Raw genomic sequence first — 13,952 nt, 5'->3', positions numbered from 1 at the left:
TTTGTTTTGTATGACTGCATGGTATGTGAATATATCTCAATAAAAATGAATTAAAAAATAAAAATAAAAATAAACATATTGAGCTGAATGAAAATGAAAATACCATATATGAAAATGCATGGGACAAAGTTAAAGCACTGCTGAGTGGGAAATGTATACTATTAAGTGTACTACATTACAAAAGAGGAAAAGTTTCAAATCAATAATCCAAGCTCCTGTCTCAAGAGCATAGAAAAAGAAAACCCCACAGAAAGCAGAAGGAAGGAAATAATCAAGTCAAGCGCAGAAATCAATGAAATTGAAAACAGTAAAACAATAGATAAAATCAATGAGAAACAGAGTTGGTTCCTTGAAAATATTGATAAAAGTGGTAAAACTCTAGTGATCCTGGCAAAGGAAAAGGGAGAAACTACATGTTATCAATATCAGGAATGAAACCAGGGGATGTCACTATAGACCTTGAATACATCAGGAAGCTCATAAGGAAAACTGGGAAAAAGTCTACACTGATAACTGATTAAATGGACCGACTCCCCCAAAATCACAAACTACCATACCTCACCCAAAATTAAACAGATAATTTGAATAGACCTATAATTATCAGGAAAATTAAATTCACAATTATATAAACCCCACCTCAAAAACATATCCAGGCCCAGAAGTTTTCACTGAAGAATTCTTTCAAACATTTAGAGAATAATTAGCACAATTCTACACAATCTCTTCCTGAAAAATAGAATAAGTTTGGATACTTTCCAATTAATTTTATGAAGATACTATTACCTGATACCAAAAATGAAGACAGTACAAAAAAAGAAAATTACTGACCAGTATCTGTCATGATTATTTTTGCAAAAATTCTTTTCAAAATATCAGCAAATAGAATTCATTGATGCACACCATTACTAAGTGGGGATTCTCACAGTTATGCAAGGTTAGTTCAATATTTGAACATCAATCAGTGCAATCATTATATTAACAGGCTGAAGAAGAAAAATCTTATGATAATATCAATAGATGAAGATAAAGTATTTGACAATATTCAACAACTATTCCTGATTTTTGAAAAAACTCTCAGAAAATAGCAATATAGAGGATTCTACACCTACTAAAACCCTACAACTAACATTATAGTTAGTGGTTAAAGACCAAATGCTTCTCTCTTAAGATCAGGGATGAGACAAAGATGTCTTCTCTCACTGTTCTTATTCAAATTAACGTTGGAAGTTCTTATCTGTGAAATAAAGCAGTAAAAGAAAATAAAATCCGTGCAGATAAGTAATGAAGAAATCACTGTCCTTATTTGCAGATGACATGATTGGCTACACAGAAAATCCCAAGAAATCCACAAAATACTCCTAGAACTAATAAGGGAGTTCAGCAAAATCTCAAAATGCAATATAAACATACAAAATCAATTGTATTTCTATATACTAGCTGTAAGAAAGGAATAAGTTTCGTTTTCACATAGAGACAGCATGGAATAAGGGAAATGGAGGCAAAACCAGTTTAAACAAGCCCCAGACAAAGAGAAGAGAGAATCTGCCTGATGTAAAGAGACATGAGGTAGTATCAGAGGCGGGAACTCACAGCAAAAAAATAAAAATTTGGGGGGGCATTGGCTAATCAGTTCAAAATCTCAATAATGAGCTAGTTGGCTCTCTGGGATTGGCTGTACAAATTAAAATCTCAAAAGATGAATTAGTTAGTGTTCTCGGATAGGCTGTAACCTCTGTAGTACCCAGTCAATGGGGAAACAGGGGAGGGACTTGCGAATTAGGAGTAGGGGATTTAAACATCGCCATTCTCTTCCTCTGGCGCGCCAGCCTCCCGCGTGTTTGGCTGGACGCCCCATCTTGCAAGATTGTAAATAAATTCTTTTCTCCTCCAGAACCGAGAGAGCGTTTATTCCCTTACAGGCACCGCTTTATTTCCGACAACTTGGGGGCTCGTCCGGGATCCAAAGCTTCGGAGGGGGACCCCCGAGGTGGACAAAGGGAAGGCGCGCCCCGCTGATTGAGCGGTCTCGGACTCCGCCATTGGGGGCCCATCTCCGGCAGCTAAAGGGCCCGAGACCAGACGCTTGGATCTGCCGGTTGTGGATGAGAAAAGGGGGAAAGGGCTTGCCTCTGTTTGACCAGGCAACTCCGTGCACGGACCAAGGTAAGGAAAGTAATATATTGCCTTGGTGGTCGGGAATTCCTGATGAGTCTGGAGCTGCTTGTGTGTGACTGAGACGTGCGACATACTGCACGAAGCGAGTGCGGAGTCTCAATCTGCGGTTCCCTTCTCCCGCGAGGGAAAGGGCCAGAGACAGACGAAGCGAAAGGAACTGAGAGAAAGAAGCCCAGACAAGACTCAGGATGGGAAATAGAGGCAGTTGGCCGGCCGGGGAAGAAGAAAAGGGGGCACCTATAGAGTCCCTCAGGGACATCCCTCCAGATAGCCCACTAGGTAGGATGTTAAAATATTGGACCGATAGCGATCGGACCAAGGGAAAGGACAAAAAGAAAATGATTAAATACTGTTGTTACATTTGGACTGAAGAAAGCATTTCACCACCAGACGTATTCTGGCCAAAGTATGGGTCAGAGGAGGACTGGCTCTGTGCCAACATTGTAATTTATGTTAATGAGAAGAAACCCTTTTCTAAGGAGGAGTCTGATTATGCCACGTGCTGGCTAAAGAACAAAAAAACTCCCCTTTACCTTGTGAAAGATAAAAACCCAAACTTGGAAGATGAGTTGGTAGAATCTAAACCCTGGGACCCCTTATTAAGCCTTCCTCCTCCCTACTATTCCCCTCCTCCCCCAGGGCAGAGATTGTTAGAGTCTGAGGACCTAATAAGGTCCGCACAGGTTCCAGGGGAATCAGGAGGCCCATCGGCGCCAACTGCCCCACCAGATATGACCCATCAATGGTTGAGGAAAGAATTAATACAGTGCAAAAAGGATGTACAGAATTTTCCATTTCCAAAAACTCTTGAAGGAAAGAGAGTAAGGGAACATCACCCCGTTAAATCCCTTTACCCCTTGAGGGAGGTGCCTATGGGGCCAAAGGAAGTCGGGTATGTAAATGCCCCATTAACGAGTGCAGAAGTAAGAAATTTTAAGAAGGAGATGAAATTGCTAATAGAGGACCCAATGGGGCTGGCTGAGCAAATAGATCAGTTCCTAGGCTCTAGCCTATACACGTGGTCTGAACTTATGTCCATATTAAACATCCTCTTTACAAAAGAGGAGAGAGGAATGATAAGAGGGGCTGCTATGAAAGAATGGGAAAGGCAACACCCGCCAGGGCAAGGGGTGATGGCAGCAGAGCAAAAATTTCCAAATACTGACCCTGATTGGGATAATAATGATAAAGAGGATAGGGCACAAATGAAGGATCTCAGAGACCTCATTGTAGAGGGAATAAAATTGGCGGTACCCAAATCTCAAAATTTGGATAAGGCCTTTGAGGTAAATCAAGAGAAAGATGAGTCTCCCTCTGCTTATCTACAAAGATTGAGAGAACAAGTAAGGAAATATTCAGGTATGAACCCTGATGACCCTGTAGCCCAGGGAATGTTAAAGGTCAGCTATGTGAAGGGATCTTGGCCTGATATTCGGAAAAAGATTCAGAAAATAGATGGATGGATGAATAAGCCATTGGAGGAGTTATTAAGGGAAGCACAGAAAGTATTTGTAAGAAGGGAGGACGAAAAACAAAAGCAGCAGGCTAAAGTCATGATAGCCACTGTTGACCACTTGGTCAAGAAAAGATTAGAAACAGGAAATGGGGGATGCAGACAGAGGCGAGATAGGGGAGGGGGCTGGGCTGATTTAAAAAAAGGAGCAAGGAAAATGCAGAACTCTGCAGGGTGTTATCATTGTGAAAAGCCTGGCCATTTCAAAAGGGAGTGCCCAGACTTACAGAAGGAGGGTCGAGTTATACCGCTAATGAATTTTGAAGACTAGGAGAGTCAGAGGCTCCTCATCTCAGAAGCCCACCGGGAGCCTTTAGTAAATTTAAAGGTGGGCCCATATCAAGAGGAAATTACATTCTTGGTAGACACTGGAGCAGCTTGCTCCTCTGTAAATCATCTTCCAAAGGGGGCCAGGCTCTCTGGCAGTTCCCTCACCGTCACAGGGGTAAAAGGGGAGGGATTTAAAGTTCCCATTCTTGAACCTACTAACATTTGTTGGGAAAATAATCAAATCATAGCTCCCTTGTTGCACATCCCAGAAGCTGGGAGTAATTTATTAGGAAGAGACCTAATAATACCTATGGGACTGGATTTAGAGGTAAGGAATGGACGGATTGAGGTTTTGGCCCTGCTCACTGAAGAAGATGAAAGAGACATTAAGGAGGAGGTATGGGTAAAAGAAGGAAACAGGGGAGGGTTGCAAATTCCCCCAATTAAAATCAAGTTAAAAAAGGAAGGGGAGGTCGTGTGCCAGAAACAATATCCTATTCCTCTTAAAGGAAGACAGGGACTCCAACCCATCATTGAGGGTCTCCTTCGGGATGGACTCTTGGAAACCTGTATGTCCTCTTTTAATACTCCCATTCTCCCCATTCAGAAACCAGATGGTAGCTGGAGAATGGTGCAGGATCTAAGGGCCATTAATAAAATTGTCCAGGTTCGACACCCTGTAGTTCCTAATCCTTACACTCTCCTGAGTAAAATTCCCTTCCATCATAAGTGGTTTAGTGTAGTAGATTTAAAGGATGCCTTCTGGGCCTGTCCCCTTGATCCAGAAAGTAGAGACCTGTTTGCCTTTGAGTGGGAAGATCCCTTCAATGGGCGAAAGCAGCAATACAGATGGACGGTCTTACCTCAGGGTTTCACGGAGTCCCCCAATCTCTTTGGGCAAGAGTTAGAGAGGGTACTGGAAAAATTTCCAGTCCCACCTGAAATCACCCTTCTGCAATATGTAGATGATCTATTAATATCAGGTAAAGAAAGGCAAGTGGTGGCTCAAGCTACGAAAAATCTACTGAACTTTTTAGGGGAACAAGGATTAAGGGTATCTAAAAGTAAACTGCAATTTGTAGCAAGGGAAGTTAAGTACCTAGGCCACCTCATAAGTGAAGGAAAAAGAAAAATCCATCCAGAAAGAATCCAGGCCATAGTAGAGTTGCCTCTTCCTCAAACAAAAAGAGAGCTAAGAAAATTCCTGGGATTGGTAGGGTACTGTAGATTGTGGATAGATTCTTTTGCATCTCGAACTAAAGAGCTATACCAAAAATTACTAGAGGAAGAGCCTGACAAGATAGAATGGGAGGAAGTGGAAATAAAGGCATTAAATGAACTCAAGCAGGCACTGGTGCAAGCTCCTGTTCTAGCACTTCCTTCCCTCGAAAAACCCTTTCACCTGTTTGTTACAGTAGATAAGGGAACAGCTTTGGGGGTCCTAACCCAAATCTGGGGAGGCCAAAGAAGGCCGGTGGCTTTCCTTTCGAAGGTTTTAGATCCAGTCTCTAGGGGGTGGCCTGGGTGTGTTCAAGCCATTGCAGCAACTGCCCTTTTAGTAGAAGAAAGCAGGAAATTAACCTTTGGAGGGGCATTAGTAGTTAGTACTCCTCATCAAGTGAGAACTATTCTGTCTCAAAGGGCAGGGAAATGGTTAACTGATTCTCGAATCTTAAAATATGAAGCAATCCTAATGGAAAAAGATGATTTGGTCTTAACAACAGATCATAGCCTAAACCCGGCCTCCTTCCTCTGGAAGGGGCCTGAGCAAGTAGAGACCCCTGAGCATGACTGTTTAGACCTAATTGAATACCAAACTCGAGTCCGACCTGACCTAAGGGATCTTCCCCTGCACTCGGGGGAAAGACTGTTCATAGATGGATCCTCCAAAGTCCTAGAAGGAGAAAGGCACAATGGCTATGCAGTTGTGGATGGGATAACTTGTGAAGTAAAAGAAGCTAGCCGATTGCCCAATAAGTGGTCAGCTCAAACTTGTGAATTGTATGCACTAAATCAAGCCCTCAAATTATTAGAAGGAAAGGATGGTACAATATACACTGACTCTAAGTATGCCTTTGGGGTAGTCCACACCTTTGGAAAGATCTGGGAAGAAAGGGGATTAATCAATAGCAAAGGAAAAGAACTGGTTCATGGGGAATTGGTGAAACAAGTATTAACCAATCTACTCTTACCTAGAGAAATATCAGTGGTGCATATAAATGGACACCAGAAGGGACCTACTTTTGAGGCCTAAGGAGGCCTCTCTCTACCCCCATTTAAAAATAATGATCCTAATACCCTCTATCCCTAAGGAATTTGGGGTCCCTACATTCTCTGCCAAAGAAGTAAAAGAGTTGAAACAGTTAGGAGCAACCTTAAATGATCAGGGGAAATGGTTTCTCCCAGATGGCAGACAAATGTTAAATAAACAAATAATGAGGGAGATATTAGCAGTCCTACACCAGGGGAGTCATTGGGGGGTACAAGCCATGTGTGATGTAGTACTTAGACAATTTGGATGTGTAGGCCTTTATACAGTTGCTAAACAAATCTGTGAGCGGTGCATAATTTGTCAAAAAATTAATAAAAAGGTTTTAAGAAAACAGGTACAAGGGGGAAGAGAGCCGGGCCTGAGACCATTCCAGAGCATTCAAGTTGATTATACTGAAATGCCACCAATCGGTCGTTTAAAATATATTTTGGTAATTGTCGACCACCTCACTGGATGGGTGGAAGCCTACCCTCTATCCTCAGCTACAGCATTGGGAACTTCTAAAGTTATCCTTGAACAAATCATTCCCCGTTATGGGTTAGTGGAAAATATAGACTCTGATAATGGCAGTCACTTTACCTCCTGTGTGTTGCAGAATGTCATGAGAAGCCTGGGTGTCACTTGGGACTTCCACACTCCCTGGCATCCACCATCCTCTGGGAGAGTGGAAAGAATGAATCAAACCATAAAGAAACATCTTTCTAAATTAGTTTTGGAAACAAAGTTACCTTGGATCAAGTGCTTACCTATAGCTCTACTAAGAATCAGGACTGCCCCTAGAAAAGAACTGGGAATTTCCCCTTATGAAATGCTTTTTGGTTTGCCTTTCCCCAGGTGGACTGGAGAGCTCCCCTCCCTAGACACAAAAGATCTTTTTCTTAAGAATTATATACTGGCCTTGTCTTCTACTTTATCATCTCTCAGGCACCGTGGACTGCTGGCTCAGACCCCGCCTCTTGAATTTGCTGCCCATCGACATCAGCCTGGCAGCTGGGTTCTGATCCGGTCGTGGAAAGAATCCAAACTTCAACCGATCTGGGAAGGACCCTATCAGGTCTTGCTGACAACTGAGACGGCAGTCCGAACGGCAGAAAGAGGCTGGACTCATTACACACGAGTGAAGGGACCGGTGCCTGAACCAGACGATAAGTATCCAGCAACTCAACCTGAATCCTGGAAAGTGACTCCTACCTCAGATCCCCTAAGGATCACTTTAAATAGGCAACAGTTGAAAGAACATACTAGGAGGGAGGAAGGGCTGAATTAAACCCTATGTTTGCATTGTGCTCTGTGTATAGCTTAATGATGAAATTGCTTATACTGATCATAATGTTCTATATTCAAGGAGTAACAGGTTCTGCTAAGCTGGTTATAAGTGTAGTCAAAGGCTTAAAGTCTCAAACTGTACAATTTGATGTTTGTCAAGTAATGAGCTGTAAAAATCTAAAACGTCAGCAACAACTGAGTGAGGAATATAAGCATTTATGTAAGCAGACTGTTCAAATAGAAAGCAAGATTGTTGGGGGGCGAACATTTGAGAGTATAACTTATGAGACACCTAACCCCTGTTATTCTTGGGACACTGCTTGGTGGACCACACAGTATGAGGGATGGGTCTTACCCAGGTTGGAGGAAAAACCATTAAGGGAAACTTGGCTGGAATTTAACTCTCCAGTTCAAATTGACCCCAAGGTCATTAGAACACTTAAGACCAAAGACTTAAAGCAAACCACAGAAATAGAGACAGGTTATGGAAATGCAAATGCCTGGGTAGAATGGGGCAAACATACCATCCAGAGTCTAAACAGAAGTGACTGTTATGCTTGTACAACCAAACAACCCACTGTTCAGATTATGCCCTTCCCCTTGGGGATGAAAAAGCATGAAAGGGAGTTTAAATGTATAACACTCCTCTTTCAAAATGCTACTCCTGGTGAAAGTTGTAGTACGTTGTCCTCCCTTTTCCCTCCAGTCCAGAAGGGAAGTGTCAAAGCCATACCAGCGTCTCACCTCGGTCCCGGAAACCACTCTGCCTGTCTCTCCAGATGGGAAGAAGGGCTCCAGGATCTTGGTACCATGGCTCTGTGTACACAGGTGTGGAATGTGAGCAAGGATAGTACTGGCAACTTCTCCAGCCTAACTATACCCTGAGCAGACCTCTGGTGGTACTGTGGGAAGGGCATCCTCTGGCCAACACTACCTGAAAGGTGGGGAGGAACCTGTGCTCTGGTTCAATTGGCTATCTCATTTACCCTGGCATTTGAAAGTAATAAAAAGGTACCAACCCAAGGCAAAGGAGAAAAGAAAAATGTACAAAGTGTACCTAGTTCCTTCAATAAAAAAATGTTTGTAGATAGTATAGGGGTTCCCCAGAAAGTTCCTAATGAGTTTAAAGCTAAAAATCAAGTAGCTGCAGAATTTAAATCGTCCTTATTCTGGTGGGTCACCATCAATAAAAATGTCAATCATCAGCTAAAATTTATCAACTATACCAGGGATGTCATTAAAGAAATAGCAGAACAGTTAGATGCCACTAGCCGAATGGCATGGGAAAACAGAATGGCCCTAGACATGATGCTAGCTGAAAAAGGAGGCATCTGTGCTATAGTTGGGGGAAATTGTCGCACATTCATCCCCTATAATACCGCGCCTAATGGAACTATCACCAAAGCCCTACAAGGCTTAACAGCCTTATTTCAGAAACTAGAAAAGAATTCTAGCATTAACAACCCACTCATAGAATGGTTGGAAAATTGGTTCGAGAAATGGAAAGGAATTGCAACATCTATTTTAATTTTCCTTATCATTCCAGCCAAAATGTTTATAACAGCTGGGTGCTACATAATCCTGTGTGCTCAAAGGCTAGTTCAAAAACCCATCAAAACCACTAGAATCAAAAATAAGAAAGATCCGTATGATGAGGAATGTGAAAAAGCCCTTAGCAAATTTGAGAATCTAAAATGTGAAAACTAAAAGTGTTTAAAAAAGAAAGAGGAGGGAATCTGTAAGAAAGGAATAAGTTTCGTTTTCACATAGAGACAGCATGGAATAAGGGAAATGGAGGCAAAACCAGTTTAAACAAGCCCCAGACAAAGAGAAGAGAGAATCTGCCTGATGTAAAGAGACATGAGGTAGTATCAGAGGCGGGAACTCACAGCAAAAAAATAAAAATTTGGGGGGGGCATTGGCTAATCAGTTCAAAATCTCAATAATGAGCTAGTTGGCTCTCTGGGATTGGCTGTACAAATTAAAATCTCAAAAGATGAATTAGTTAGTGTTCTCGGATAGGCTGTAACCTCTGTAGTACCCAGTCAATGGGGAAACAGGGGAGGGACTTGCGAATTAGGAGTAGGGGATTTAAACATCGCCATTCTCTTCCTCTGGCGCGCCAGCCTCCCGCGTGTTTGGCTGGACGCCCCATCTTGCAAGATTGTAAATAAATTCTTTTCTCCTCCAGAACCGAGAGAGCGTTTATTCCCTTACAGGCACCGCTTTATTTCCGACACTAGCAATGAACAAGTGGACAGAAAAGTTGAAAATACAATATCCTTTATATTGCTCAAAAAATGAAGTAGGTTTAAATTTCACAAACCATGTATAAGACTCATATACTGGAAACTAGGAAATGCTGATAAAATAAATCAAAGATCTAAATAAATAAAAGGACATACTTTTGAGGGATTGAATCATGTCCCCCAAAAAGACATGTCAGGGTCCAAACCCCTGGTCCTATGGTTGTAAGCCCATTGTAACTAGGATCTCTTGAAGATGGTACTTCAGCTAAGGTGTGGCCTAACTGAATCAGGTTGGGCTTTAATCCAGATTACTGGATTCCTTTATAAGCAGAATGAAATTCAGACATAGAGAGAGAAAACCATGGGCAAAGCAAGAAACTGGGGGCCAATGAAACACAGAAGGAAAAAGAGAAAATGCTGCCATGTGCATTGCCATGGGACAGAAAAGCCAAGGAACACCAAAAATTGCCAGACAGCCAGAAGATACCAAACCTGGGAGGAAGCAAGGCTTCTAACCTCTGAAATTGTGAGCCAATAAATTCCCATTATTTACGCCAACCCACTGTGCAGTATCCTTCTTAGCAGCTAAGAAACTAAAATACATACTATGTCCATGAATTGGAAGGCTCAAAATAGTAAAGTTGTCAATTCTCCCCAAATTGATATAAAGATTTAATGAAATTTACTATCAAAACCCTAGCAAGGTTACCTGTAAATAAATATTATTCTAAAATTTATAGCAAAAGGCAAAAGAATAAGAATAACAAACAGAGGAGGGGAAAGATGGCGGAGTGGTGAGGAGCAGAATTTCGTCTCTCCCCTAGAGCACCTGGCAATTACCCAAGAACTATATGAAACAGTGTTTTCGGGGTCTCCAGTAACCAGTCACACATTGGACACAAGTTTGGAATTGGAGGAAAAGCTGAGATAGCAGCAAACATTGTAAGTTCCCCGGACCAGGGGTCTGGCGCCCCTCCCCACCCAGACCTCACAGACTGTCTTGCTGCCGGCTCCCTGAAAGTGGGGGGGGGGACCAAAAAACAGCAATCTGCTGAGGGCAAGAAGGGAGGCTCAAACCAGCCTCAACTGCAGAATTAATTAACAAATTAATTAACTAACTTTGGGAGCTGGGGTGCTAAAGAAGGGCTGGGCTCCAAGAAGTGGGGGCACGTAAAAGCAGGCACCCATTCCCAGACTCCAAAAAAGCCATTTTTTTTTTCCCTTACATTTTGTCCCTTCTGGCTTCTCACTGATCCCTTATCTTTTTGCATTTCAATAGCCCCCAGCAGGGGTGGAACTGAAGCGGTTGGAGAGTAATTATCAGACAATAGCCCAAAGCATATCTTTAAATGCTCTATTCTGACACTGACAAAACTTCCAGGCTGGGGAAAGACGTTTAAAAGAGACTCTTTTTCTTTTTTTTCTTTTTTTTTTTTTTTCCTTTTTTCTTTTTCTTGATTTCTTTTCTACTTTTTTTTTTTTTTTTTTTAAATCTAAGAGTAATATATGTGGTTTTTTTTCTATCAGAAAGCCCAGGTTGAGGGACTAGGCTGGGCTTGAGGGGAGACAGAGTACCCACAGTGTCTTTGAACTCCGTATTCACTACTGAAGGCCTCCACCCCCGTCTTTAATTGGCAACTCAGGCTGACCAAGGAATCTACCTGGAGAGGCCCCAAAGAGGAGAGAGGACAAGGGAATAGTGCCCCTGAGAGACAACTGGAATTCTGAGGATTGGGAGAGTGGAGGGAGGCCCAGCTCAATTGGCAGTCCTCCTTCTGGGAATTCAGACCCCAGGGGCTGGAATTCAGATTCCAGCTTCAGTCAGCCACGCCCCTGACAGGATCAGAGTCACCAGGAGAACTAAAGGCTCCATACCTCCTTACACTGGTGGGTGACCTGCAGGCTGGCCAGCACCACCTGCTGGACAGGAGAGGAAAAGCACCAATTCTAAAGGCCTCATAGGGGGGTCTCATTCTCAGGAAAACTCCATACCCTCCCAATGAGACCTAGGCCTCACTAGACTGGGAAAATCTGACTAGGGTCAACCATATCTGAGGAGACCCGCTCAGAAAAAGATTACATAGAGGCAGAGCAAGAAACAGAAAAAACAAGAGGGGAAAAATTCTGATCAACTAAATAGAACCTAAGTTAGAGGTCTAGAATAAGTTGAACTGAATAACAGAGGCCGGAAAACAAAGCCAACCAACAAGAAAACCACTAGGTAAAAGACAGAAAACAAGCTCCAAAATAAACTAATCAAGAAAATCAGATGCCTAGACAACTTAAGATAACAAGCCATACCAGGAAACACGAAAACATGGACCAGCCAAAGGAACAAACTAATAGCTCAGTTGAGACACAGGAGTGGAGGCAACTAATGCTAAATAAATTTGATGAAATGAAGGAAGATATAGCAAAAGAGCTGAAGGATATAAAGAAGACACTGGCTGACCATAAAGAAGAATTCATAAACTTAAAAAAACAAATGGCAGAACTCATGGGAATGAAGGCCACAATGGAGGAGATGAAAAACACAATGGAGGGACACAACAGTAGATTTGAACAGGCAGAAGAAAGGATCAGTGAACTGGAAGACAGGTCATTCGAATTCATACACACAAAAGAACAGCTGGTGAAAAAAATGGAAAAATATGAGCAGGGTCTTAGGGAGCTGAGTGACAACATGAAACGCACAAATATACGTGTTATGGGTATCCCAGAAGGAGAAGAGAGGGGAAAAGGGGCAGAAAGAGTAATAGAAGACATATTCACTGAAAATTTCCCAACTCATATAAAAGACAGAAAATTAGAGATTCAAGAAGTACAATGTACCCCAAATAGAATAGGTCCCAATAGACCTACTCCAAGACACTTACTGGTCAGATTGTCCAATGTCAAAGACAAAGAGAGGATTCTGAAAGCAGCAAGAGAAAAGCAATCCATCACATACAAGGGAAGGTCAATAAGACTATGTACAGATTTCTCTGCAGAAACCATGGAGGCAAGAAGACAGTGGCATGATATATTTAAGATACTGAAAGAGAAAAACTGCCAACCAAGAATTCTATATCCAGAAAAACTTTCCTTCAAAAATGAGGGAGAGATTAAAACATTTTCAGACAAACAGACACCGAGAGAGTTTGTGAATAAGAGACCGGCACTACAAGAAATACTAAAGGGAGTGCTACAGGCTGATAGGAAAAGACAGGAGAGAGAGAGTTGGAGAAGAGTGCAGAAATGAAGATTATCAGGAAAGGTGAAAGGAGAGGAAAAAATAAGATATGACATATAAATTCCAAAAAACAAAATGGTAGTAGAAAGTACTGCCCTTACAGTAATAACACTAAATGTAAATGGATTAAACTCCCCAATAAAAAGACACAGACTGGCAGAATGGATTAAAAAACAGGACCCATCTATATGCTGTCTACAAGAAACTCACTTTAGACACAAGGACAGACATAGACTGAAAGTGAAAGGTTGGAAAAAGATATTTCATGCAAACAACAACCAGAAAAAAGCGGGAGTAGCTATATTAATATCAGACAAGTTAGACTTCAAAAGCAAAACAATTAAAAGAGACAAAGAAGGACACTATATATTAATAAAAGGGTCAATTCATTAAGAAAACATAACAGTCATAAATATTTATGCACCAAACCAGAATGCCCCAAAATTCATGAGGCAAACACTGCGATCACTGAAAGGAGAAATAGATACCCCTACAATAATAGTTGGAGACTTCAATACACCACTCTCATCAATGGATAGAACATCTAGACAGAGAATCACCAAAGAAACAGAGATGTTGAATTGTATGATAAATGAATTAGACTTGACAGACATTTATAGAACACTACATCCAACAACAGCAGGATACACTTTTTTCTCAAGTGCTCATGGAACATTCTCTAGGATAGACCACATGTTGGGTCACAAAGCAAGTCTCAACAAATTTAAAAATATTGATATTATACAAAACACTTTCTCAGACCACAATGGAATGAAGTTGGAAATAAATAAAAGGCAGAAGGTCATAAAATTCACAAACATATGGAGGCTAAACAACACCCTCTTAGAAAACCAGTGGGTAAAGGAAGAAATTACAAGAGAAATCAGTAAATACCTCGAGGCAAATGACAATGAAAACACAACTTATCAAAACTTATGGGATGCAGCAAAGGCGGTGCTGAGAGGGAAATTTATT

This window comes from Choloepus didactylus, chromosome 7 (genome assembly GCF_015220235.1).
Source record: "Choloepus didactylus isolate mChoDid1 chromosome 7, mChoDid1.pri, whole genome shotgun sequence".
NCBI classification, from domain to species: Eukaryota; Metazoa; Chordata; class Mammalia; order Pilosa; family Megalonychidae; genus Choloepus; species Choloepus didactylus.
Note: the sequence above shows the minus strand (reverse complement) of the source record.